Source organism: Sturnus vulgaris, chromosome 8, assembly GCF_052056855.1.
Source record: "Sturnus vulgaris isolate bStuVul1 chromosome 8, bStuVul1.hap1, whole genome shotgun sequence".
NCBI lineage: Eukaryota > Metazoa > Chordata > Aves > Passeriformes > Sturnidae > Sturnus > Sturnus vulgaris.
In genome coordinates, this window is record NC_142250.1 from 24,545,400 (window position 1) to 24,571,760 (window position 26,361).

Here is a 26,361-nt window from a genome sequence, read left to right on the forward strand (position 1 = left end):
AAGGGTTGGAGTTAAACCTGATCCGTTGGGGCTTAAATAAACTGGGGAATGGCAGGAAAGGGCCAACGGAAAGCAAACCTCAAATGAGGCCATGGGGGAGGTGAGACGCCTGGAGAGGAATGTTTTCCCTTTGGAATTTGGGAATATTGAGCTGACGCCTGCCCAGAGCCCATTTCAGTCTGAGATTTGGCGGGGGGGAGGTCCTTGGCAGTGGGGCCAGGAGGCGAGGGGGACTCTCTGCATGGCCTCCTTTATTTATGTCCCCCACAATGAGTGGATAACTCATTAAGCAGTGCTGGTGGCTGGAAATGGTGCTGATCTGAGGTTTCGCTGGAGAGTGCCTGACCTCAGTGACCCGTTCTCAAACTGGGTTTAATTAAACTGTCAGCACTGGATGGAAGAACAAAGCTTTGTGGGCTCAGGGGGGAAAGCCAGGGTCCCCCAGCAGCTCACTGGGGAAGAACACATCTCCTGTGAAATGAAGAGCTGATAAAAAGATGGATCTTTAATTCCAATGAGGATTACCTAGGCAAGAGGTGATCTTTTCTACTGCAGTGCCCAGTGTTGGTTCTCAGTGTGCCATACACATCTTGGCTCAGCAGTGGTGCTCCAGTACTGCCCTGATGCACACCAGGAGCCAAGGGGATGCTGATAGATCTTCCTTCACCATCTCTCCCGAGCTGGCAGGAGTTAGGGTTTTTTGGTTTTCCCAACAGCCCCCAACAGAAAAAGCAAGCAGAGTTTCTCTCTGCTTCCTTGGGAAGAGTGGGGGGAAGGATGAGAAAGGAGTTTTGTAGCACTCTCCCTTCTCTGCTCACCTCCCCTTAAAACCTCCTCCTGAAGCTGTTTCTGAGTCCCTTTGGGGGTTCTGGATGGGGAATGCGAGGAGGAGAGAGGAGTCTGGAACGGCTGCAGCAGCAGGGTGAGGACAGAAGTGCTGTGGGCACATCATCATGGAGGCAAAAACGTGGGCTGTCGAAATGTGCTAAAGGCAGCCAGGATGGTTATAAATAAATAGTTTTCTCCAAGGGAAGCCGAGCTGATGCGAGGGAGGAGAGGAGCAGTGGGTGCTTGGCTGTGAGGAGCTCTGGGGAGTTGCTCCTGCAGGGGAGTCACAATCCCGGATGGATGCATCCCCATGGGAGTGCTTGCCCAGTGGTTTCTCTCAATAAAAACTGCAGTAGCTGCTCCTTGCTCAGGCAGAGTGGGAGCTGAGAGAGAGTGAGCAGAGAGCAGGGGGGGAAAAGTCTTGTCTCCAGAAGGAGGGAGATTTAGGACATGGGCCACATACTCTCAGTTTCTGTCAGACCCATGCCAGCAAAAATGGTGAGCGAGATGGTGCCACATCTCAGCTGGCAGCCAAGCCCAGGGGGAAGGGCTGCCGTGCTGCTCTCAGTCTGTAAGGGCAGGGGCTCCTTGGAAACAGCATTAACATCTCAATCAGGGCTGGTGACTTTCTGAGCCGGGGACATGTGAAATGTTGTAGGAGCTGGGGGGGGATTGTCACGCTCCCGTGAGACTCCTCTCCTGCAGCCAGAGCCTGCAGAGGAATAGTGATGCTCTAGGACTGCCTCTGTCTGGGAGCTGACAGAAGGACCAGGGGCTGGTCCAGACCCACGGTGGACCCAGGGGTATTTGAAGATCTGTGAGTTTTGAGCTGAGTGGCAGAGAGCACCACAGCTGGGTGTGCTGCCTGGTTAGGAGAGATGATATTACAGCAAGCCCTGGGGCAGGTTCCTCGCACCATCCCTGCATTTGGCTAAACCCAGCCCTAATTGCCTTTAGAAAAGCAGGCAGAGAGAAATGGAGGGCTGCTAAATAACTTGAGAAAATGCAAATGACATCCTTCAAGAAGGAGAGGATCACAACCACGCCAGAGGAAGCTGTGAGCTGAGTAGTAGCAAAACAGGGTGACAAGTGAAAAAGGAGCTGTCAGAGAAAGGAATAACAAAACAGGCCCCGCTCGGATGGGGCTGGCTGCGCGTGGGAGGTGTTGCTTGCGAGACTGTACTAGTGACCGTTCCTTTTCGGGCTGTGCCAGGAAAACCCCAGATAGGGAAGGCAGAGATGGAGGAAAAAATGTGTGCTTGGTGGCTGCTGGATAAAGGAGCGGTCCCGTGCCCCCACAGTGGGTAATCATGCTGGTGCCAGGTGGGAAGTGTGGGTGCCAGGTGGGGACACTCTCTGGGGAATGCATCTGCCACAGCTTTGCTTCCTCCCAGTGGGGGAGACTTGCCTGAGCCCCATTTTCAATATAGTGGGGGATATTTGGTGCCTGCCTGCTGGTTGGCTCCTTGCACATGCTGTCACTGTGGTGGGCTGGCTCTGGCTGTGCCCTGGCTCTCCTGTGCCAGACACCTGCCCGCACCTCCCGCAGTCACTTCTGTTGGGGCTTTGGTTGAGGTTCACTCCCTCTAGCAAGGTTTTGTGCTGGTTCTGGAGCTCGGCAAGTGCCCAGGAGCCTGCAGCCGCTGCGTGGGAAGGGGTCTGTGGGCACAGCATTGTGTTTTCATCTTCCTATGCTGGAGCAGGGTTGCTTTGGCTCCCTGGGCACGTGTCCCTTTGCTCTTTGCACAGATGTGAATGTGCTGACGTTCTGTGCAGAGGTCTGCGGTCCAAGAGCTAAGTGCCAAGGTCAGAGCAGAGAGCAGCTTTCCTAGAGCAAACCTCCCTGCTTCCCCTTCCCCAGCATCCCTCATTTTGTCCCAGCTCCCCCTCCAGCAGCATCCCCCTCCCCTTGCCGGGTGAGGGCCAAGTGTCCCCGCTGTCACCATGCCCACGTTTTGGACTGCGGGTGCCGTACCCCATCGCGCTCCCCGACAAAGCTCCTTCTGTTGGGGACAGAGCAGGGCTGGGGGGGCCAGGCTGAGATGTGTCCCCCCGAATACCAATGAGGAGGGGGGCAGCGTGTTTACCCCTGGAGCTGGGGGAGGGGGGAGCTGCGGGGTCTGTATGCTGCAAACACCCCCCCACACCAGCTGGGGGGAAGGGGAAGGGAGGCCTCTCTGCAGCCCCCGGGAACAAAGAGTCAGTGTGGCTCGTGACAGCTCTAAGGAAACGCAGGGAAACAAATGTGCTACTAATAGGTGGGGAGGTTACCTAGGGGAGGATGCTGCCAGGCGGGCGGGCGGCCAGCCCCCTCCCCGGCAGGCTGCCAGGCACTGAGGGACTGCTCCTGGCACCCCAGCCTTGGCGGGGCTCAGGGGGCTACTGAAAGGCCAAGCTGAGGCAGGCTGATACGTCCGTGTGCTTCTGGCCCCTGGGGACGGCATCCTTACAGATACCTCTGGGGTTCTGTGCTGGGTAACCCTGCTGGGAAGGAGCACCCATGTGCGGGGAGCTGCTCACTGCCTGCTGCCACAAATCTCAGCTCTTTTTGGGAGGGGGGAGGGCAGTACGACTCCCTGGGGGATCCTGAGTGCAGACAACCCTTACAAATCAAACACATTCTTAAGATCTCTTTATTTAAGCACTTCCATAAGCATTTTGGGACTTGACCTGCAGTCTCCAGAGGCACAGGATTGCTGGGGTGAGGGTAGCAATCATGCCCCATCCTGCAGATGAGCAGCCTCCCTCTTTGCTTCCCAGCAGCTCTGTCCCACCGAGGTGGTGGTGCAAGCCCTACACAGGGACACCCTGGCTCTGCTCTGTGCCATTATCCTGCCAGTGAGCCAATGCCAGCAGTGGGCATTGCCAGACAGCTGCCTGGAGATAATCTGCCCCATTCCCTCCATGCACCCCGTCGCGCTCCCGACTCACGGCCGGCTCCAGTTTTCTGCCTCTTGAGTCGCTTCCAAGGTTTCCCTGGCAATGCATGGGGTCAAGCCCACTCCAGGGCTCTCTCCTTGAGCCACTGGTTCTGCTGGGCTCACCCTCTGTCTTGCATTGGCTGCAGGCTTGGATTTAGGTTTTGTGATGTTATTAAAGCAAAAGGGGCTGAGTCTGGTGAGGTGCAGCTTTCAGCCGCCTGCTCCTTTCAGCAAAGTCCTCCCCTCCACATGGCATCATGCAGAGCATCCATGTCCAGCTTCCCAGTGGTGCACTGGCAAATGGGAATTTGCAACCCATGGGAAAAAGCAATAAAAAAACAAGTCTTCCTAAAGCTCAGCAGCAGTGCTAATTACACAGCTATTAAAACACAGAAATTATTTATTCTTTACCTGCCTCACAGCTCATTGCCTACATTATCCCACATTCGGCCTTTGGCCACCTTTCGTCCCCTGAAAGAGTTAAAAGAGCACTTGGAGGAGCTGATCCCTTTGTCCATCCATTTTGAGCACAGAATAAAGGCATTTCCTTCCTCCTGTTTTCACAGCTCAGATAGTAGAAGGGTTCAAAGCGATATTAAAGAATCGTGAGCAGAATTGGCCTCTGGCAATTTGAGTTCCAGAATGTGGAAGAAAAAAGTCTTATGCAGTAATTTGAAGCTAAGTTAAAGCTTGGTACTGCTGCACGTGCATCCCACAGACGTGTGAATGTGCAGAGCCAGGTAATTACCCTGTGTTTGCTGGTTGATCTTCCCGTGGGTGGGTGCTGGAAACCCTCATCTCTCATGCTAGGACTGCCATGAAAACAAGCTGTCAGCAGTTTCCACACTGCTTCCAACAGGGTGCCTGTGCCATGTTCTTTCTCTTCTGCTCCCAAGGGACCTGTGGTGCTTTTGGCATTGGTGCTGGACCACACAGCCTGCAGCCCTGCCGTTGGGCTTGGTGGGCTCCAGCTTCTTACCCAAGAAGGCTGGAGGCTGGAGCACTGGGATGCTTTACCCAGTGCTGTAGCTGGGTAAAGTTCCCCGTGCTAAAGTGCTGTAAGGGCCAAACAGTTGAGTTTAAGTGGGCAAGAGGCCCCTTCCCACACCTGGGGGCTTTCCAGGTGCAGCAGGGCTCCTAGGCATTGCCAAGGGGAAGCTGTGCCCTGTCTGCAGGGATGAGCTGAGGGTGTCCTGGTTTAATGAGCCTATTTCCCTGTGTGTGCCTATTGGCATCCACGTGCAAGAGAACCCTGCTGGCGTGTGCTGGGATGGGTTTGGGGAGGTGGGGATTCATTTTCCAGATTCTCATCTGTGCTAAATTAATTATCATCTCAGGCTTATCCTGACTTAACCAGCGAGACTCAGACTTCTGTGGCTGGGACTCCCTCTGCCCTGCCAGAGCTAAGCAGAGTATGGATTAAGGGGTCTTACCAGCTGCCTTCCCCAGCCCTTCCATGGTCGTTGCACCCCTCTTTGCCCATGGAGGCTTTAGTCCTCATTTATGTCTGTATTTCCCTTCAGGATAGGAAAAGCTGGATTAATTTTTACTGCTCCCAAGAGTTGGTAACTGAAGACATCCCACTGTCTTGTTTTCTCTAAACTAGGAGACAGGAAATGGCAGGGATGGTTTAGAATGGTTTCCTCAACCCTCCTTTTCTCTGTCTGGTCCTTGCTGCCCCTCCAGTGGGGGATGGCATTTGAGGCAGAGCTACCTGAAGAGAAATAAAGTGGCACAGACTTTCTGCAGGCCGTGGGGCTGGAGGAGAGATGTTTTCCCAGCCAGAAAGAGCTTGACCATCCCCTTGAGTGTTTGGGAAATGGTAATTTTGGAATTCTATGGAGAAAGGAGAGAGAGGTGTTAGCTATGTTGCATGAACAGAGTACTAAACGTGGAGAGCACAGGAATAGCTCTCAAAAATTGTCTCCCATCCTGGAGCTGGGAAGTTCTTCACCCAGACCCCTCTCATGGCAGAACTGGGAAAGGGACCTAGGAATTCTGACCCTGTGTCTCCCCACACTTTCCCATCCCTGGTATGACATTCAAAGGGACTTTTGTCCACCTAGGATCCCCACAGATAGGTGGGTGCTTCATCTCCTCCACTTTACCCCGACTAGGATGTTTTTCCCAGGGGGGCACCATTGGCCAGTCACTACATGACAAAGACTTGCAGTGACAACAGGGGCCTGCAGATGGGAGTTGAAGTTGACCTCATCATGGCACCCTTTTGGGGTGTTTGCCTGGAGTCTGGTGATTCTTCTTGCCATAGACCAGCACATACCCAGCAAAACATGCAGCAGTGTGTTTTGCTGAGTATGTGCTGGTCTGAGGCAGGAATGGTGGAAATGCAGAATGGGTGTGGGTTGGGGGATAGGTATTCAGCCCCAGAGACACTCCATGGCAGCTCCTCTCTATTGCACAGCCGGGCTGTCACTGCCCAGCAATTAACGCTGGCGCTATTAATTACCAATCATAGGAGTAAAGTTGGGGCCATGTAGCAGGAGTGGGGATCTGTGCTTGTGGGGTAAACAGGAGCAAGGAAGTGAGGAGCAAGCAAGGGGACTGGCTGCATTCCCAGGACTCGGCGGTGCTTCCAGCTCTTGCTGTCTGACCGGAGGCATTTCCACCTCCCGGTGTTGTCGTCCCGCTCCAGCTCGCTTGTTCTCCTCCCCACGGGCTCAGCATGTTGCTCATTCCTGCATCCTACGATTTCACAGCATCCCCGCAGCCGGGTGCTAATGAGATTAGACCCAAGCTTTAAGATGTCTCTCTCTATCCTTTGCCATCCAATTACACAGCCCGCATGGTATCTGATTGCCTGTGAGAAGGGAGGACTGGGGCTGGCTGGGATGGGAGGATGCAGCTGGTCTTTCTGGGTATCAGCCCTGCCGTGCCGAGTGGTTTTCTTTCTTTTCTTTTCTTTCTTTCTTTCTTTCTATTTTTTTTTTCATTCTCCCCTTGGCTTTGAGCTGCTTCTTTTGGCTTTTTCATCACTTCTCGATGTGGCGGCTGGACAGAATTTGTTTAAATTAACTGCTTGAATGGCAGCGTTTGTGTGTGTTGGTGGGGGGGAGCTCAGACAGCACCAGAATGGATGAGGGGGATTAAAGGTGCCTAATGGGTTCCAGATGGGCATCCTGGACTGGGAAACACCCCCACAACCCCAACCCTAACCAGGGGGGCCACTGGTAAGGAGCTTGGGGCTGGGAGTTGGGATGCTGCAGCAGGCGGCTGCTGGTTCTCCTGTGACAGAGCAGCTGCTCCGAGCATGTGCCAGTGGGACTGGGGTGCCCTGAGGCTCCTCCAGTGCTGTGACTGTCCAGCCGTGCTGGGGGTGAGCAGGCAGATGCACCACAGGATGCACCTTCCCTGGCTGGCCCAGAGCAGGGGGTGCAGCAGGCTCTACTCTCCCTGCTGCAAGGCTCTGGGGATGTGGGGCTGGGGACCACTTTGTGTGATTCCAGCTTTCAGAGGTGCCTCAGCTCAATCATTAGCTGACACTGCAAATACAGCCCACTGGGGCAGCACCACTGGTGCATCAGCTTCTGCTCTGCATTCTTGGTTGCAGTAAGGAATGACAGTATTTTGTCTTTGTTGCTCACCCCCTGGGCTCTAGAGTAGTTTGGGGTGGGCACTCGCTCAGTTCAATATCCCCACCACTGCAGATATCAGCATATTTTTTTGTATTTACAGATGGGAAACTGAGTCACAGAGACAGGAACTAATTGCCTGTGTGGCCCTGCCAGTTGCATTTCCCAGATCTGTAGGGGTTAGAGATGTGGTGGCAGCCCTGCCCATCTTTCCAAGGGCTGTGCTTCCCACCAATAGCCGGATTTCTCCTCCAGACCTGCTACATGGTGCTAGGGCTGTGTGTTTGCAGCCTGTCTGGTGGCAGAGCCTTGATTGGAAGCATGTCAGTCCCAAATGAGATGAAGAGTGTGGAAGTGAAGGGCTGCTGGAGTTTAGTGTCACTGGCAGGGACCTCAAGGTCATTGCTTTTGAGTTTTATTGATGGCTGAGAGCAAGATAAGGATATAAGCTGTGAGACAGTCATCTGCTGTGCTGTAGGTCAGAATATCATTTTGTGGGAGATTTTAACTTTTTACGGGGAGCAGGGCTACAGAAGCGGGCAGGTTTAATGGAAATGGACATCACACGGAACTTTTTGCTATTGAAAGCTGGCAAAGCCCTGGTGGGAACGAGCCCGCTCACCCTGAAATAGCTTTTTTGTGAAGGCAGTGGTTTGCTCTGGTGTGTGCAGCTGCAGCCAAGCAGATGGCTGAGCCAGGGAATGAGGCAAGGCTCAGGAGGGAGACCCACAGCCACACTCCCCATCCATGAGGGAGGTGGCAGAGGAGGGCTGAGTGTCACAGGGACACATAAGGTGGTTGGGAAGTGCTGACTGACCTCCATCACCTGCTGACCCTCGACCAACGCTCTGTTGGCCAGCCCTCCTAGCCCATCCTTGGCCCCACATTCCCCCACACAGCTCTTGTTTCCTTCCACAAATATTGAGAAAATAAACAGCATAGCCAAAAAGGGACATCCCTGCATCCCTCCACACACAGCTGCCTCCCCAGGGAGCCACACAGGTGGTGACCTTGCATTCCTCAGTCTGAGGGTTAACTGAGAGAAAGCAAATATTGGCTTCTCCTGGGGCTGCTCCAGTCTGTGCCTGTGGCTAGGGCTGCCTCTTGCCTGAGGAAAGGAACTCGTGGTGCAGTCAGGTCCCCATCTCTGGCAGGGGTGGTTGTATAAATGTGGCTCTTCACCCAGGTAGCTCAAATTCCCCATTGTGGCCTTGAGCCTGCTCCTTAGGGCAGGATCTTCCCCCATTCTCCTTGACTCTCTTCATCCTGGACTTGTCTCTTAGCAACTATCCCTGCCCAGGACCTGGGCTGTGTAGGGAGGGATGTGACACTTTCTGTGCATCAGTCACTTTGTCACCTCCAGAGTGAAGGTGAGGTCATTAACCCCGAAGCAGCACAGTGAGTGATGACAGAGCATGCCTGCCATGCTAAAATATCCCTGCCATGCCTCCCCCCATGGCACACAGAGCATCCCTGCCATGCTAGAGCATCCCTGCCATGCCTTCCCCCATGGCAGCCGCTGCTCTGCCTCCAGCTTGACACCGATCCCCACTACAACAACGATACGGGTGGCAATCAGGGAGGAATTAAAGGATAATTAATGCCAATCCACATGGAAAATTGCTCTCGTCAAACAAACCTGATATCATTTTTTTGATGAGCTGACAAATTGGGTTGATAAGTAGCGACTGTGCTGACATGATATACCGAGACTTCTGCAAGTCATTTTGCTCTTGCCTGGAGGATATTGCCATGAAAACATTAATATTCTGCAAAAATCTGTGTAGTATTTCTGACAGCTTTCTTCACTGGTAGAAATCTCTGGGGGAATTGCAGTGGTCATCTCTCTGGCAGGGTGCAGTGGGGGTCTGATGGTGGTGAACTAATGTTCACCATCTCTGCAACGCTGTGGTAGCCTTGGAATCTTTGGTGGCAGTAATGACTTTTGCCAATCACCCCCCCAAAATCCTGGTCTCTTTTTGCCTCCTCTTTCTGTCTTGTACCAGCTGAGGGTGAGCTGAATGGAGTGGGTGATGTAGCTTGGGGAGAAAGCACCTGCACAGTGACAGAACTCAGTCTGGGAGGAAACGTGAGCCAATAGGTGAAAGGAGCAGGGCTGACACTGCTGGTGGGATGTCGGTCTGGCAGGGATGCTCTGCCTGGAACACCTGCACTGGAAAACATCCTCATGCAAGGTCATGCAGCTGGGGAAAAAAAAATGTAGGTCACAGCTACGAGACGGGGAGCAGTGTCTAGGGATGTGGTTACACTGAAAAAGACTTAGCAGCCCTCGTGTAAACCTGCTCTGGGATGCATGCATCCAGCTTGGGCAGTGATGGATGCATGGAGTAGCTCTGGGTACTGGGGATTTGCCAGTTCGGGGGAACAGGAGGGAGGCCTCTGCTGAGCATAGTTTCTGCTTCAGGGCCCACAGTTTAGAGAGATGTTGGGAAATTAGTGCTCAGAGAGGAAGTGCAGGATAATTGGAGGCCTGGAAAATCTGCCTTCCAGTGAAAAGAATTTAAAAGCCCAGCCTATTTAGTGTATGCAAGAGGAGGCTAGGAGAGAAATTTATCTCCATCTCTGCATACCTGCATGGGGAAAAGCCTTTTTATAGGGAAGCCATTAATTAAAAAAAAAAAAAAAAAAAGAAAGAAAAAGAGAAGAAAAAGCATAAAATCATTCAATAGCTGGGGGCTGAAACTAGACAAATTCAGACTAGAATTAAATTTGTCTTTTTCATGACAGAGAGCAATTAACCATTGAACACTCAGCTGGGAAGAGGTGAATTGAATGTCCTTTGAAGTTGCAAAGGAGACTGTACTTCTTTTCCCAATGGTGAAGACTGGAATTGTCAGTTGGAGCAGAAATCCCTGAGAGGGCTCTGGGTCTGAGCTGAGTGCTCAGAGGTGTCCGAGTGATAAAGTGTCCCCTTCTGGGTGATGGATGACACCCCATCCACTCTCCCTCTCTGGGTACTGGGGATGTAAGTCCAGTGCCTCCAACACAGGCCAAGTCCTTAATTGCTCTCAAAACCCCCAAGCATTCCTGCTTTGTGAGGCTGACAGAGCAAAGCTGGCTGCAGAGGCTCTTCTCTGTCTGGGATGATGTGAGTTGCTGTCTCAGCAGGCACGGCTGCGGGTAGGGATGGGGCTGCCACAGCCGAGGGGCGGCTGGAGGGGGTTCCAGGCTGCCCCTGCTGCTCTCAGCCAGGCTGGGGGAGAGCCACTGGTGCCGGTCTTCCCACGCTCTTCCCAGGGGATTCTCAGCCGTGGCCTTCCCGACCTCTGTGCTGCAGTCCTGTCTGAGCATCTTAGGTGGAAATATATTTTACTAGCACTGTAAAAGGGAAAGACAGCTTTGCTTTAATTTAATGAGTTGTAGAGTACCTTGCCGGGTTAGGTGATGGCTGAACTTTGTGGGGGCTTTGGCTGGGAGGTCACAGGGTAAATAGCGGTGGTGGCTGAAGATGTTTTCCCTGCACTCCTCTCTTGCCCATCACAACTGTTCTTCCTTGTGCCCCCACCTCCACAGAGCCAGACGGAACCTGTGCCTCTCCTGTTCCCATCCATTTGTAGAGAGATGCCAGCAGTGACTGCGACAGTAAGGCCAAAACAGAGTGCTCCTGGGTTATCCCAGCGTGGGGTTTTCCCGTCTGTCAGTGCCCAGAATTGTGCCTGGAACAATAAGAATGTGAAACTAGGCTGTAGATGAGGACATAGCTCTGGGGAAGTTACACTGTGGCTGCATATTTGGGGGCGCTTATAGAGTGGGGGGATGCTGTGGGGAGCTGTTGGTGCCCCCATGAGCAGGGCACTTGCAGCCTGCCAACCCCTGATCCCCCGGTTGTAGGACTGTCTTTACATCCTCTGGGAATCTTTGTGCTCCTGTCCTTGCAGCCTGCTACTGCAGGGCCCGGGTTTTGTGCTTTTGCTTCTTTTTCTTCCCTTTATTTTCCAGCCTCTTTCACAAAGACACCTATTCTCCCCTCACCGTGCCCTGGGGATTTACACAGAAAGCTCACCCTCAACACGGCAAAAGAAAGGCCCGGGCGGCCGGGAGAGGAAGCTCACACAAAATGTGGTGTGTGGCTCTTTGTGTCCCCTTTGTAATTCCTCTGCACAATGAACTGCCCTGGCCACCCACCAGCCCCGGGCTACCTGCCTCATCCCTCATGCCCCTCGATGTGGTAGCAGGCAGAGATGGGGATGCTCCTCGACAAGCAGCCAAGGGCACAGCCTTTGTGCTCAGAAAAGGGGAAATTTGGGCAGGATGGAGATTGCCATGTTCCCGGAGCAGCAAAAAGTACCCTGCATCCCCGCTAGTCCCCAGGCAGAGCGCTGGGGGTCCCTCCGGCAGAGCCCTTCCATCAGCCCCGCTCTGACGGCTTTTAACATGCTAATGACCCTCTCAAGGGCAGGAGCAGCTCTGTGTAAAACCCATGTTCAGCCCTTGGTCATGGACATTTGCTCGGAGACACAGTGTTAAATATTTATCCTCCCCGCCTCCCCCCGAGCTCGGCAGGCATTAACAATAGCGATTGCGAGCGGCCCCTTCCCCCTCGCCGGGAACATGTGGCTCCCGGACCATGACAGCGAACGTTATCGTTTGTACCTGTGAATTATTGATAAGGTAAAAGATAGTTCTTGCGGTGAAAAAATAATGAGAGGGAGAGGCTGCAGCCTGGCGGGGCAGGCGCTGCTTCAAACCCTCTTCTCCAGGGGCAGAATGGGAGGTGGGACCCTGTTCCTGCAGGGCCCATCCACCAGCTGACCATGCTGGCCCTCGGCAGCCTGTGGCTCGCACCCGGCTGCCACAGTGCCTGGTGACTCCTCTTGGCGTGGGTCTGGCTGGCGCCTGTCCCCTCCTGGCCTTCCCCAGGGGCGGTGGGCAGCTGCCCTCCCTCCCCGGCCCCACGCTGCCTGAGCCACCCGTGAGCCAGGGATGGCCGCTCCGGCAGCTGCCTGCGGGTCGTGGGGGCCAGTGGGGGTGTCCCAGCCCGGCGGGGCGGCTGCTCACCCCGCAGGTACTGCCCAGCCCTACAGACGCCATGGCTCCAAGGAGCAGATGGGAGAGCCTTTCAGCTGGCCAGGCTGGGGGGCTTGGGAGGTCTCCAGGGGCTGAAGGAGAGAGAGTGGTCTTCGGCATGTGGCTTTATGGCCACTGATATGCTGTCTCTGTGCCCTAATCTGTCCCTGGATGATCAGAGATGCTGCTGCTGAGTCCCTGGAAAGCAGGTGGCAGTCCCGAAAAGGGGTCAGGTCCCTGGTTTAGGGCTGTCATTTGGTTGGAAGCTGAATGCAGAGCGTCCATCGCCTTAGCCGTGTCCCAGAGAGTCCCTGTGTCTGCCAGCTGGGACGACTGCGCTCCAGCTCTGCTTTGCAAGCCTCTGGGATGCCATGCAGGAAGGTGCAGATGGCTTGGGGGGATCTTGTCATGGTGGCGTGGGCAGTCTGATTAAAATGGTTCAAAGCCCAGCTTTGATATACTTAGACCCTTGACACTGCCGCTGTGTTTTGCAGCCAGAGCATGAGCAGGAGAGTCCAGGCATTAGCGTGCAGATCTGGGCCAATGTGGGGCTACACATCTGCGTCCCTGGGCCTGCTGGTGGAGAGCCAGGGTCTTCCTCCCTGCCTAACCTCCCCAGAGTGTTCTTTAGGTTGTGTGCATAGGAAGCATTGCTGGCAGAGGAGCACTGAATGGTCTTCCCACCAGCCTCAGAAGATGGGCTGGACTCCTGGAGGGGCCATGTCCTTCCCTCTGCTGCTCCCCAGAGTGCTGCTTTTCCAGGAGTTGGCAGAAAACAGGAAAGGCTTGAAAGTGAGAAGTAAGGAGTGATGAAAAGAGCATGTGTGTGTGCAGTGTGCCTGCACGCTGGAGGGAGTGTGGACGTGGTGCAGTGGGCGATGGGTTGCAGTGTGTGCCGTGGTGTATGGACACAGTGGGAGAAATTCCCAGGCAGTGCAGCAGTGTGTGTGGAGAGCCCCCAGCCCAAGGGTGCTCCATGTCAGGCAGTGTTATCCTGGTACGAGCTGCAGCATGGCAGCTGTAGCAAGGAAGAGGTTGAGTACAGCTCTCAATCTCACTGCAGCAGAGCATCCCTGAGCAGGTGATTGATCCCAGCATTAAAAGGTCTGGGAATGTGAGCCCTTGTCTCCCTGCTCACCCTTCTGCTCCCTGATTTGTCTCCAGCTGTGCAGCAAAAACAAGCCAGTCCACTTGGATAGCAACTTTAAGGTGTGAATTTCAAACACACTTCCTGTCCTCATCCCCTCTCCCAAGTCTTATGGGATGCACAGGGAGCAGCAGGAACACCAGGCACACGAAACAGCTCTTTTCAAAGCCTGGCACTGCAGCTTGCACTTGCAAGTTAAGTTTGGAGGCAATTACCAGGTGGTGTTCCCTGCCTTTGCTTCTGGCCTTTTACCTTGCAAACCACCTGCTCTCTGCTCTGCTTTTAGGAGAAGAGCCTGGCACCAGAGCAGACACAAACACCAGAGCACACAGACATTGTGTTGGGCTTGGGCTCCTGCCTGCAGGTTAAGGTGGGGGATGCTGCAGCCCTCCTGTGCCCCCTCCTCTGGTCCCCATGGCTCCAACTCAGCACTGAATTGGGCTCACACCAAGCCAGACTTGAAGGCTGAGGAAGAGAAGTTTTCTGTGCAGGGGGAAAAGAAAGACAGCAGCACTTTGGCCCCTTACTCATGTGGAGGAGACCAAACCCAAGCCGTTTTTTTCTCCAGCTGCATTTTGTCTAGAAGGGTGCAGTGGGGATGGCTCATCCCAGGGTGCTGCGGGATGCTCACATGCTCAGCCAGGGCTGTGGCTGTGTGTGCAGGGGAGGATCCAGCCCCTTCCTTCTCGAGGCAGAGGCGAGACAGCACATGTAACCTCGACTTCACAAGACATCAAATGCTTTGTGGTTGGATGGAAATTGGCTCTTGGAGCTCCTTTCTTACGGCACAGAGCAGCTCCTGGCCCCCTCTCCCCACTCAGTGAGTGGATGGGCTGATAATAACCAGGAGGCGCCTGCTCCCCTTCAAGCCACTGTGCCTGGCATCTCATCTCCAGGCTCACTGACAATTTGCATTAGTGTTTGCCTAACTAACCAGGAGCCCTCTTACATCCTAATCGCCTTTGCTGGGGGGCTCACATGGCTCATGGGGCAGCAGGACTGGCAGAGGTGTTTCTGGGCTGTCTCCTTTGTGCTTCAGCAATCTCCAGCCCTCAGAAAAAAAAATCCTTTGCCAGAAAAGTGTGCCCTTTTCCCAATTTACTTGGAATTATGTCCCAAATTTCTGTCCAGCCAGGTCCCTGCATTGCTCCTGAGCAGGATTTCAGTATGGGAACTGGCTAATTTGCAGTATTTTTCATATGTAATATGTTGTCAGAAATGCTTTTAAATGCCTATAACATAATATTTAATTTTAGCATATTAGGCATGAATGGAGCTGTCTAATTAGTTATTGATGATTAGTTATTCATATCCGTGAAGCTGGAGGCAAGCTCCCATGTATGAATCCACCCCATTTTGGGGCTCTTCTGGGATGCAGCAGGGTTGTGCTGGTTGTCCTTGGAGCAGCTTGTACCCATCCAGGGCTGCTGCAAGGCTTTCACCCTCCATGAGAGCCATTCTACAAGTCAGGAATACCCAGCCCACAGTCTCAGCTGCAGAAGGACCTCTCCCACTTTGGTCACATCTCCAGCCTCCTCTCACAGAGCTCTGACACCTTCCGGGGCCTGTGACATGCTTGTCTCTCAAACCTGGTATTTTTGGTCTCAAAACTGATCTGTAATCTGACAAAATATGAATCATCCAAGAGATGTAAGAGCAGGCAGAGTCCTGGGCAGACTAGAGTGTATTTTTAGACAGCACGTGTTGGAATTTGACTGTTTCATAGAGAAAAAAGGAGGTTTTTAGATCTGAGTGCTCGGGCCATGCTGGGAGCCCCACTACTTGCTCTGAATTGCATTGCCAGCCTTCCCACAGCAGCATAAGAAGGAGGATAAGGTCAGGCTGTGCTGCACAGCCCCTGTTTGACTCTCATCACAGAGGACCATACTGGGGTTCAATCCCTGCATGTCTTTGTGAGTGCCTTTATCCACTGCTGGGAGCTCATGGCATGGGCATGCTCATGCAAACAAGATTGGCACCTCACCTTCTGCTGGCCCCGGACAGCAGCCATGGCTCCTGCTGCACCTGGAGCCAGTCACTGGGGCAGTTCCAGGAGCATGGGTGTCTCTGGGGACATCAGCACCCAAAGTTACATCTGTAGCCCAGCCATGCTGCCATGTCCTTTTGCTCATGCCAATGAAGACGACTCATATTCCTCCCCAGGCTGCCCTGAGATGGCTCCTGCTGTATCTGGTGGCGGGATTCCAGTCTGTAATGCCCCCACTGTGAGATAGGCACCCACTTCCCTCCAAAGGGGCTGATATCTGCCCAGCTGCACTGGTCTGGGTCTTTCCCCCTCCGCAGGGTTTGCAGCCAGGACCCCACTGTTCGGGAGATTTCATTCTCCTTTTTATCTTGGCGGTTGGAAGCCAGGGAGCCGATAATGATGAAGGAGTGTAAATGTCAGCGGGAAACCAGCTTCAATCAGAACTGTTAAAAATAAACCCACCAGGCCTGCTCTGGCAGGGGTAATCAGCCTCAGCAGCTCCTCTCCCCAGGTCCTAGAGCACGAGCTGCAGCCGTGCCAGCAGTACCAGGCCACCTGAGCAGCCGTGCAGGAGGCTGGCTGTAACCTTGGCAGCTCCAGCCCTGGCCACCACCTCCCCTGGAGCTGTGAGGAGCAACCCCCCAAGCCGACCAGGGTGAAGGGTCCCATCCCCTTTTCCCAGGCAATACCCTGACTCTCCCCTCTGTGGAGTTCCCTTCTGCAATCCTGGCTGCTCTTGAGCTCAGTCAGGCTGTGGCAGGAGATGTGGACATGCAGGTAACACAGCCCCCAGCTATTAAGGCACGTCCACAGGGCAAAGCCACGGGCTCTTGGGGTCACAGAGCTGCTGTCCCCATTGTGAGTCAGATACACTTGGAACCAAGTGTTAACCCCAAAGATAATTAACCTCAGGGCAGTTTTGAAAAGGGGTGTGGGGCTACTCCATCACTTGAACTTTAATATGGAGACTGAAGATCTGTGTGAGGCCGACAGGTACCCACAAACTCAGGGCCAGGACTTTCCAGTGTGTGCCTTGTGGTTGGGTGCTGCTGTTGGGCTTGATACTTACTTTGATACTTACTCCTCCAAGGCTCGATACGTGCGTGGCTCTGGGAAAGGGAGGAGCACCCAGATGTGCCTCCAGCATCTAATTTCTGCCTTCCCAAAACAAGGAGGGGCTGTGGATCCACAGCACAGGCAGGTCCATGGGGTGGGAGCTGCAGCTGTACTCACTACCTGCAGGCAGAGGCTTCCCCAGACCTGTGATGTGGTTTTGTGCCAGGAGCTCTTCAAAGAGCAGCTCTGTGGAGGGAAGCCTTGTGGGCTGGGATGCAGCTCCCAGTCCCCTGTGGCATGACCATGACTGGGTGCTGCTCTCCCAAACCCGTCTTGGGAGCTAGTGTTACTGGGACAAGGGCAGCCCCAGCTTGGGCCAGCCTTGTGGCAGGGCTTTGCTGCCTGCCTTCCAGCAGTTCTTATCTTGGCTTTGATGTGTGTCACACAAGATGGAGTCTCTTTATCTGCCTGTTTGGTTTTCCCTCTAAGTGTGTCCCTGTGTTTGATTCCCAGGCTCGGGTGCTCTTGCAGCCCTGCACTAGCTCTGCTCTTTCCCATCTGCCTTTCCTTCTATCCTGGCTGTTTCTTCCTAGCCCTGCGTGAAATCACATCTCTTTTACCAGCTGTTGGGCACGATTTGAGATGTCACACTGGCTCCACCCTGGCTGCCTTTCACCCTGCAATGCATCTCCCACTTCTCATCCCACTGCCAGCCTCTCCCAAGTGCTTTCAGGAAGCCCCAGGCTATGAGACATCAGAGTTTTACCTGTCTGAGTGCTAGGGCCAAACAGGAGGAGTGTGAAGGATGCTTAGTTCGTGTCAGGGCATCTCGCCAAGTTCTCCAGCTGTCTTGCAAGGTTCAGCCTCGGTTTCAGAACATCCTCCAGCTCACAGGGAGTTTGCTCTAGCTCTTCTTAAAGTTGGGACCAGTTGCTGTCCCAGGACCTGTAAAGCTGAGGAGCAGCGTCACAGATCCACAGCATCACTCCTTGGCTCACCAAGATCTGGGACAGATCTGGGACAGCCGAGATGCAATTCTCAGCTTGGCTCAGCCTCATTCACACCTCGGAGGAATCCAGGAGGGCTGGTAGGGCTGGCTTCACACTTATTAGCAATTAAAAGCCTCAGAGCCTGGGAGTCAATTAGCTCTGGGCTCTGCAGTGCTGCAAACCCAGGGGATGAGCCTGCTAACCAGAGCTGCAGCCAACTCCCCACAGGGCTCTGGGCTGGCTCGCCAGAAGAGCTATTTGCTTTTTCATTTACACCTTGGATGAGTGTTGCAGCATGGAGTTTGGGGTATCTTCTCAGGTGTGGGCTGCCAGGCAGGGAGCACACGCTGCATGCTGGAGGATGTAAGGCTTTGCGGCAGGCACCTGGAGCCTGGCACTTCTCAGGGCATGGCACAGTCACGCATGGAGTCATGATGGAGTGAGGGGGGACTGACCTTGTCCCGACTGTCACAGAGCTACATGGGAGGGTCTTGCTATCCCTGCTGTCTGCTGGAGGTAGAACCACACATGGTTTAGCAAATCCCTTCCACCACCCCCAGCTCATTCTGTCCCAAGCTCTGGAGCTGTTGGGCTACTCTGGTTTGCCGGACATCCTGGAATATGTGAGTCTGTGAGTGCTGAGGTACTACACTCTGGGCAGCAGTTTCCCTCTTGCAGGCCTGGGGAGCCTGGCATGCAGCCCTGGGGAAAGGGTCATTTCTGTGCCTTTTATTTGCAGTGTGCTGGGAATATGCTTGAAACGAACTGGGGTATGCAGATGTGAAGCAGGTAGGTACACAGGCTGGAGGGTAGTGTGGGAGCTGGAAAAACATGCTTGGTGGAGGGCTCATGTAGGGATTTCCCACTACTAGAGGATAAGACAGAAGCAAAAACATGAAAAGAAGGAGGAGAAAAGATTTGCTGAACATCAGGGCTAAGGGGACTTGGAGGTAGTGAGAAGCAGGGATGCAGAAAAGCAGGAGGCTGTGCAGCAATGGTGCCTTGGCTCCCAGTGGCAGTGGGACACACTGGCTGTGAGCCAGGCAGGGGCAGTTTTAACACTCAGTGTCCAGCCAGACACTTGCTGGAGGGAATGAACCCTCACCCAGCAGACAGGGGGAACCGGGGTAGATTTGTCAGCCACAGGGCACGTCCTTTCGCAGAAAGTGACAGGCTGGCTGCTCCCACAGGTGGGATGCAGGGCACTCCCCTGCTCACCCCGGGTTTTGCCAGAGCCCAGGGCACTGGACACAGAAGGTGCCGTGGCTCTCTCAAGGCACTTTGGGACGTGGGGGAGCTGATGGCGATGCCTTAGCCCCGCGTTGGCTCCCGTTCCCGCCGATAACGAGGTTGCAGGAACAAAGGGACCCTGTGGGGAGGGGGCGGTGACAGGCACGCAGGGTTTGCAGCTTGTTATTTCACTTGTGTTGCCATTAAAGCTGCTGCTTTTAACTTGTTTCAATCTCTGAAGAGGCTCCAGGGTGTGTAGCAGATGCTTTATTCCCCCTCCCTCCCACCCTCCCTCTTTTCCTTGGCCAGCTCCCCTTGTTCCCATAGCATCCCCCTTCCCACGGAGGCCGAGTCCCGCAGCTCCGGCATTGCAGCGCAGCCCACGCAGGAGCTGATCCTTGGTGGGGCTGGAGCCACTGCACCGGCCAGCCCTGGCACAGAGCTGCTCAGCAAAGTCCCCAGTGTCCAAATACGGGGCATGGTTTACTCGTGGTGCATGGACCCACATGCCTCAGCATCCCCGGGGGTCCCCTCAGCCCACAGTGACACCGTGGTGGCACCCTTGGGTGATACCAGCGAAAGTCAATTGCTGGTGCTCAGGTAAACACAGCGGGTCACGGCATGGGTCAGCAAGTGTCCCTTTGAAGCCACTGAGATTTATGCATGCCCTGAAACGTTTTGCTAAATCAACACCACCACGCTGGGGCTGGGACTCTTCTCACTAACTGTTGCCATGAGCATATGTTGCCTTTTACACATGCTCTGCTCGTCTGTCCAAGCAACAAACCTCTCCAGCTTTAATGTTTTTGGAAGCATCTGCATCTCCTGGGAGGGAAGGAACCAGGGCCAGAACCTGGGGTCAGCACGGCACTTTGGGAAGCCTGGGGAAGGCAGGGTAGTATGCCTGAAGCACTGCTCCCTGCTCTGTTCACTTTTACACTCGACTGTGTGGACACAGTGGAGAGGCAGAATTTGTTGATAGGGCTTGTGTCACTGAAATCTGTGGTCTGAGACACTCAGCACATTGTGGTGTCAAGCTGTGTTCTGCCTTGCTGCAGCAAGGGATTGTTTTGTCCTTATATATAAGGTTTGGCAAGGAGGAGCTCTGATTCATTGCTTTCACTGGTGCTGAGAAAATAAGAAGAAAAACCTCAGAAGAGAATCTCTTCTCTAAGAAGAGAAACCTCAGGTGGGATTTGGGTCAGCTCTCCTAAGGGAAGTAATTTTTTATTTTCACTTGAACCACAGTGGATGTGACCTGGTGCCAAGAAATGCTGAGGATGCTGGTCCCTTTGGGAGGATTGTCCCATGGCCTGGAATCGTATCAGCCACTATGGGTGGTGTGTGAGCAGGTGATGATGTGGATACATAGCCCTTGCACAGGGAAAGGGACACTCAGGGCCAGGCAGCCTGTGTGATTCAGAGCACGGGGACCCTGTCTCTTGCAGGTGAGGACACGAGCCCTGCTTCCCAGCAGGAATGTGGTAGAGATGTGCATGTAAGAGCATACAGAGGCCAAACTCCCCATCTCACTGAGGAGCAATGAGCCCTGCACGGGGCAGGAGAGGTCAGTGGTGGCTTTCAGGCTGGTGCGGTGACTAGAAGGATGGCTGGATGTCTTAATCTCTAGGACCACTGTAGGGACACCACTCTGCCTTTGCACAGTGCTTTGCTGTGCCACAGAAATGTCTCCTGTGCTGAATTTGGTTGCTGCCAGCATCCTTGTCCCCTCTGTCTGTGCTGTCCCTGCTCCATGCACCCTTTCCCAGTACACATCCAGGCTGTGTGGGTCAGGAGGCAGTTTCTGTGGCTGCAGGTTTCAGTCTTCCCCAGCTCGCTGCGGGCTGTGGCAACCAGAGCTAGGAGGATAATGAGATCTTAATAGTCCAATTATATCCCATCGATTTACTCAGCACGTAATTGTTGGCGGCTGGGGCTGCCTGGTGAAGCGCTCAGCTCTGGCTGCCAGCGGGGAGGGCTGTGCCTCCCAGGCCAGCCTGGGATGCTCTTGACAGCAACCAGCTGTTCCCCCTTGAACCCCTGCAGGAGCAGCGCCTCCTCCTCCACTTCCACTCCTCACTGTCCCCGCACCTTCCAGGAAGGGCAGTGACAAGAGTGACAGGCAGAGATCGGGGCAGGGACCCTGGTTCCCTGCCCTGGCTGGGCATTCCAGCATTGGGCTGACCTCAGGCTGATGTCCCCCATACTGCCCTGGGGAGCAGAGGGGTTGTGCATCTCTGCCTGCCACTAAAACAGGCTGACAGAAGTGACTCCTGGTGGGTGGCAGTTCCTACCAGCAGAGCAGTGGTGGAGCCATTGTCCATGCAGCCTGCATGGGCGGTGTGGTACTGCCAGAGGTGTGCCCAGCTGGTCTCCTGGCAGCTGGAGTCAGCTCCCGAGCATCCACCTGCAAGTGTTCTTGCCACAGAAAGGCTTGGCAGGTGCATCTCTGCACTTTGCTTCTATTAATTTTCCTTTTGAGCTGCCTGTGGATGAGAGACCCATGGACTTCTAATTTGGAGGATTCACTCTTAGCTGTGATTTTAAGCTTGCCTTCGTGATTGTGTCATCCCTTGTTCTAGTATTGTGAAAAGCATTAAGTAATGTTCCTTTTCCCTACACCATGCTGCTTTGGACCCTGTCCCATTCCTTCCCATTTCCCCTTCTGTCCCCTGCCAAAGCACCTCTTCCAGAAACCCCACCATGTTTTTCCTGCGTGGCAGGGGCTCACATTGAGCTCACCATGCTACACTTTGGCTTGTTTGTAACCATGCATCAGGCTCTGCCATCCCACTTTGTCCTGTGTAAACGCCATCAGCCCCAGGGTTGGGGTTGCAGTGGGTGGCAGGCAGCAACAGGCAGTAGCAAGCAGCACACCTTGGGGACAGTGGAGTGAGATGGGCTGGGGGCAGTGGGAGCTCTATCTCATCTCCCTTGGCCAGGATGGAGTGTGCCAGCAGCTGGGCCAGTGGAGCCCATTAAATATCAAAATAGTGTGACATGGTGCTAGGGCCACACCACAGGAGCCTGAACCCGAGACAGGGCTGCAGGGCCTTGCACTGGGGACTGGGGCAGGTGACACAGTGGACAAAATTCTGCCTTGTTGCCCTGGCATCCTGCTAATGCAGTGGTGGGGTGGCTGCTCCCCATCTTCCATAAGCGGAGCCCCTTAGGGACACCCCTCCTTGGGCACTGGGTCTTTACAGCACTGGGAACTTGTGTGCATTACCTCGAGTTGGTTGTGTCACCACATGTGGGATCGTGGACATGTGGGCACAGGGCTGCAGGTGCTGAAGCTGGCACAAGCAGTGGCTGCAGCAGCTCCTGCCCTAAAGTGGCAATAGAGATTGAAGAACCCCTGGGAGACTCTGGGCTGTTGCTACTAATGCAAGTGCTGATTAGTCTATTGATTTTTTGTAATGCAGGAGTCTTACTGTCCCTTCAGCTCACCCCTTGTCACCTGTCAGGCAGTGAAGGTGGTGGTGTGAACAGCTGTCAGGCTTGTCTCTGCTCATCCCTCTGCCCTGGACAGGCTGTGCTGGGACAGAGTGTATGTGCAGGGTGATCTGGGTTGCTTAGTAGCTGCAGGTGCCACAGCCCTTGCTGGGGAAATGCTGTTTGTGCTCTGGCACAGCTGCCTCTGGCACAGCACCACTGAGGCGAGGCTAGGATCTGGGGAGCATTTGTCCCAGCTTGAAACACTGATGCTCTGCAGGGCTAGTGGCTTGGTTGCCTTTTCTGCTGGAGGCTTGGTGGATGAGCTGGTGCCTGCAGTGGCTGGTGTCAGCACTGGTGGAGCAGAGCTGCTGCAGTGGCTGTGAGCCAGGGGCATGCAAAGCCAGGCATTTTCATTGTGGGAGCTGTGGGCTGGCAGAGGCTGAAGCCCCCATAATGAGTTTCCAGCGTGGATGCTGGGGAGGAAACAAGGTAAAGAGACGAGCAGCCTCCTGCACTTCACCTGCCTGGAGTCAGCACTGGTCCCGGGCATGCCAGGGCACTGCCAGGGTGGAAAGTCACTCACCTGGCACAGTGCAGCTGGGACACGCCACGGGCTGCAGCTTTGGCCTGGACAAGGTGCCCGCGTGGCTGCTGACACCGGGAAGGACGGACCTGTGCACCAGCAGCGGAGCCAGCCCCGCGGGCGCTGCCAAGCCGGGCAGCCTGGCGAGGGCAGCGCCTTGCCGGAGGGCTGCCAGCCCGGCCCGGCGCTCTTGGCAGCGGGGGGCTCGGGGCCAGCGCCGCCGGGAAGCAATTACCGCCCTGCTGCGTCCGGCCCTAATCCCCTCACACGGCGCGCAAGGAGCCGCCTCGCCAAACAAGGCTCAATCAGGTTAAAGTGTGAAGTCAGGATTAGCCAAAAGAATGAGAGCGTGGTAATAGCTCCGGCCTCCTTGCCCGGCCGGCGCAGCCCCGCTGCGGCCCCCTCCCTCTCGCCCGCCCTCCGGCCCGGCGGGCTCTTGCCGGGGAGATTAAAGCAGCCGGGGTTTGTTCGCCTGAGTGGGCTCCCCACTGGGAAGCCATGTCGAACAGTTTTGCTCGGGCGCCCCGCTAAGCGCCGCGCTGGGGGGTTGGCTCCCACCGCCGAGCCCCTGCCAGCCCCGAGGAGCCGCGTCCCTGTGCCTGGCTCCTGGCCGAGGCTCCCCGGGAACCGGAGGCGGTGGGATGAGCTGTGGCTGCCAGCAGAGGCAGCGCCGGGGCACCTCCTGAGTCGCCACAATACCGCGCCGACAGCCATGGCACACACCGTGGGGCAGAGCAGCCGGGTGTAATTTCTGAGCGGGGAAGCTCCTGAAATCCCAATCCCTGACCACCGCCATCCCTCTCACTGCCCAGCCAGGGAGGACTTGTGTGGATATAGTCCGGCCACGAGGCTTTCGGGGGACTTGGAAGAAAAGTGGGTGCCTGCCTTCCTGCCATCACACAGCTGTGGGTTGGAGCTGGCTGCTGCTGTTGTACAGGCATCTGCTGGGTCAGAAGTCCACGTGGGAGGTGAGCGTGGTGAGAGACAATTCCTCCATCACCTCCTCACCCCTTGTTATACTTCCCCCTTTGCACCCCTGGGTCTACCAGAGCCCTCTGTACCTTGTGCTGTGCAAGGATAAACTCCAGCTGCTGGGATCATGGCACAGGGATGGAAGGACAGTGGCTGGCTCTTTGGTAAACGCCTGGATTCAATAGCCAGGAACTCTTAAACTTGGAGCTTTAGGACAATGCCTGGAAGTGAAACCAGAAAAGGCAGGGTGACTGTGACAACTCCCCCTTCTCTGTCTCTGCCTGTCCATCAGCTGGTCCCCAGCGGGGCTGTCAGACCTGCCAGTGTTCGTGGTCACTGCTGCAGCTGGCACTCCACACACGATGGCAGTGACACTCATATTTGGCGGGGCATGAGGTGGCACCGATGTGGCCGCCGCGGGTGCTGTGAGCGGCACGGCGGAGCGAGGAGAAGCCGTGCCATCTGCTGTTTCTTCTGCGCCAAAGTGTAAAGCAAACATAGCTGGGAGCTATGAAACACCAGGAGGGAAGGGGCCGTGCCTTGTTCCAACGCCGGGGCCGAGGATTCCACAGGCAAAGCATGTGTTTGTCCTGGTGTCGTCAGCTGTGTAACCGTGCAATGTCATCTAAGCCCGTGCCGGGGCCTTGCTGAAACTCTCGCATCCAGCGTCTGTCCCTCTTGGCTTTGGTACCCCCGACGGCAGCACTTCATCGGTGACTGTCACAAAAAGCTGTGAAGAGGAGAAGCCTCGCAAAGTCAGTTGAAACCTTCTAGCAGTGTTTCCCTCACAAGCTGTAAATGAGCAGCTTGGAGACAGACGCTTGGGTTTACTCCCTGGGCACACTGGGACTCCCATGTGCTCCAAGCAGAGAAAAGGGAGCAAACTTTGCATGGGGGAGCCAAACAAACTGCAGACAGGACCTGCCTGGCCAGTCAGTGCCAGAGCTGGGAGAGGGGTGCAGAGCACTGAAGTGTGGTGCTCAGCTCTGTGATGGGTTTCATGTCGGAGGACAGGCAGCTGCCAAGAAAGAATGTGCTGCATTGAATGTTTTGCTAGGAAGAATGGTGAACTGCACCTGGAGGGTTCGTAGAATCATAGTATGGTTTGGGTTGGAAGGAACATTGAAGATCATCTAGTTCAAACCCCTGGCCATGGGCAGGGATGGCACCCACTAGATAAGGTTGCCCAGTGCCCCATCCAACCTACACTTGAGCACTTCCAGGGATGGGGTATCCACAAGTTCTTTGGACAGCCTGTCCCAGTGGCTCTCTATCCTCACAGTAAAGAATTTCTTCTTTACATCTAATTTAAAACCTGCTCTTTTAGTTTAAAACTGTTCCCCCTATCGCTGCCTGCCCATGTAAAAAAGTTGCTGTCTTTTCCAAAGAATTTTCTAAGGGATTCCTTTTGGGAGCTAAAAGAGAAAAGAGGAATTTGTGCAATGCTGTCTCTTTCTGAAAGGTCAGTGCAATTCCTGGGAGTCCCCAGGCTCATTGCATCCCCAACATAGTATGAGGAGATGTTTGTATTTGAAGGAGTGCGGGACAATTGGAGGCTGCTGCAGGTGTCTCGTCCGTTCTGTTTGGAGAGGGTGAGGGGACACTGATCCCTCGTGGGCGTGTCGGGCCGGAGTTCTGGGAATAGGTGGCACAGACAGGGCAGGCAGCAGGAGCAGGGCAGCAGCGCAGGCAGGGCAGCCTGGCAGTGCCGCCACGTGGGATGCTGTGAAACTGCGCCTGCTGCGCGCAGAGGAGCTGGGCTTGTCCTTCCCCAGAAGCCTGGGCAGTTCCTCCCTTCCACTGCCCCAGCCATGATGCTTTGCCAGCTGCGTTTGGTTTCCCAGGAATGACCCAGATTGATGCACAAACTGTGCAGGGGACAGGGGCTGGTGTGTCACGCTGGGACTGTATAGCATCTCCTTGGTGGCTAGGCATCCCACTGGAGGGCTAGGCTGTCCTTTTGTTTTCTTTTTCCTCATGCATTTGTGCAAGTAATGCTGGTGCTTCCCTCTGGGAACATTTTCTCGTTGCAGCAGTGAAGCTTTCAGCTGGGGTGAAGTCCCAGTTTGGAGTCCTCCAGGTGTTTTGCAAGCAGCTTGTTGCAAGTCCATTTGTTGAGCCCACTTTTTGGAGGAAATAAGGATATGGGGAGGAATGTGGATGTTGTGCCTCCATCCTGGCCTGGTCCAGCTGTAGGGTATCAATAGCAAACAGGCTATGTTGAAGCAGAGCTGGTGAGCACTATGTGTGAAATGCTGACATCTATGGACACCCTAAACCACTTCTTGGGGTTGAGATGGGGGTGTCTGTGTAGCCTGTGTAATTCTGGGGACAATTAATCTGTGCAGGATACCCTGGTTCTCCTCCTCACTCACCCATGGACTTGCATAGCGAAAAAGCTATGTTATGCCTCAGTTTCCCTCTGCCAGGAAGGAAATGGGAACTTGACCTCCTACCCCAGGGGTGGCTGGAGCAAGACTGTGCTGGCACCCCGGGATGGGAGCAGGCAATGCAGTTGCCAGACAAGTTCGGAGGAGCTGCTGGCTATTAGGGTGGGAGAGGGAATGGCTGTCTGGGAGTCATGGAGAATAC

At 54.7% G+C, this 26,361-nt stretch overlaps 1 protein-coding gene across 2 annotated transcripts in view; it reads left to right on the forward strand.

Moving 5' to 3' along the window:
* SLIT1 (slit guidance ligand 1) overlaps positions 1-26,361 on the forward strand; it is a 60,596-nt gene that overhangs the window by 16,557 nt on the left and 17,678 nt on the right. The window lies entirely within an intron of this gene.